This window comes from Eurypyga helias, unplaced genomic scaffold (genome assembly GCF_000690775.1).
Source record: "Eurypyga helias isolate BGI_N326 unplaced genomic scaffold, ASM69077v1 scaffold12526, whole genome shotgun sequence".
In the NCBI taxonomy this organism is placed as follows: domain Eukaryota; kingdom Metazoa; phylum Chordata; class Aves; order Eurypygiformes; family Eurypygidae; genus Eurypyga; species Eurypyga helias.
In genome coordinates, this window is record NW_010254746.1 from 111,465 (window position 1) to 112,978 (window position 1,514).

Sequence of the window (1,514 nt, forward strand, 5' to 3'; positions counted from 1 at the left end):
CTTTCATTTGGTAGAATTCTGATAGGAAACAGGACTTTGAATTCAGAGCCCAGAACTACTGAATCAACTTGAAGAATGAGTATATGTATCCAAATAAAGTACTTTATTTGAAGAGCCTGAAATTATGCTTCCAAAGGAAAAAAAAGAATCATCCCACTTAGAGCAGTTTCTGAATTGGCTTAATATCAGGGGTCAATCACAGACGTTTCCATAACTCTCCTAGAAAGGTAAATATTAATGGTGACTTCTGAATTGTTGTTTGTGTAACATGTACACTAGGGTTTCAACAGCTTTAACACAGTCTTGCTATGAAGTGTTTGCTGTCTTGCTGTGCAGTCACTGAAGGGTTACCACTTTTAATTGACATAGAAGTAATAGTCTGAAGAACTGCAGTGAGCAATAGTAAGAAGTTGAAATCTCAGCTCTTGTGAATGGCAATTAAATATTTCTAAGTACTCAGACTAGAGTGCTGAAATTTTATTACTTCTGCTCTAGCTTTTGCATGGATATTACCATTTGGCTACAGTTTTCTCTTAACTGGATCAAGAGATTTTAAAGCTCATCTGGTTTGTGTATGTCTGTGCCACTTCAGTCTAGTTTTTTCTACCTCATGCATCTTGCTGAGACTTTAAAGAAATAGCATGTAGATTTCAACCCCCCTTTTTTTTTTTTACCTCCTTCCTAAGTATTTGGCTGCTTAAGAGGCTGTTGTTAGCACAGAGAAGGCTGCAAAAACCAAGCAGTCTAGTGATTAGACAACGGTACGTATGTCTGTGTTCCTTCCAGTATTTTCACAGAAGGTGTGTTCCTTCCAGTATTTTAGTCTTAAACTGGGTAAATCTGTGTTTGAGAAGGTATTCCAGGCAGACTATATCTCTTATATTTAGTTTGGTTTCCCAACTGAATGTGTTTAAACCCAGCACAAGTAATTCATCATTCACTTGCAGAGAGCTGAATACAGCAGTCAGAAACCACATTTTCCCCTTAAAATGGGTTAATATGTGTTTAAATAAGGTGTTTATCTGCTTGCACACTGTTTATTGCATCAGTGTCAGAAGCAGCGTGATTAGAGTTCCCATCTGGTAGGATTATTTCATATTGCTTTTGGTTCAGGCAGTTTGTGTTTCAACTTAGATCAATGTTTATGTGTCAGTCATTCATCATCAACTTTTGCAAACAAGGACAAATCTGTAGCAAGGGACTTTTACAACTATTCTTTTTCTGTGCAATACATATGAATTTTTTTTTTTAAGCTATGTGAAGAAGGATGCACTCAGATGCTCAGAGATGCATGGGAATACTGAATTCTGACATGAGATCTGAATTATTTAGGGTCATGCTCTTCCTCTTTTTTGTTAACATCAGTAAAACTGCTAGTATTTTTTTGCATTGTGAGGTAATGCCCAGCTGAAGTGCAAGTCAGATTTAGACTCAAATAATTGAGTTTTAGACTCAAATAATTGAGTTTGAATAAAGGAAGATCAATAATATTTCTGCTTTTTTGGTCTCTTTCC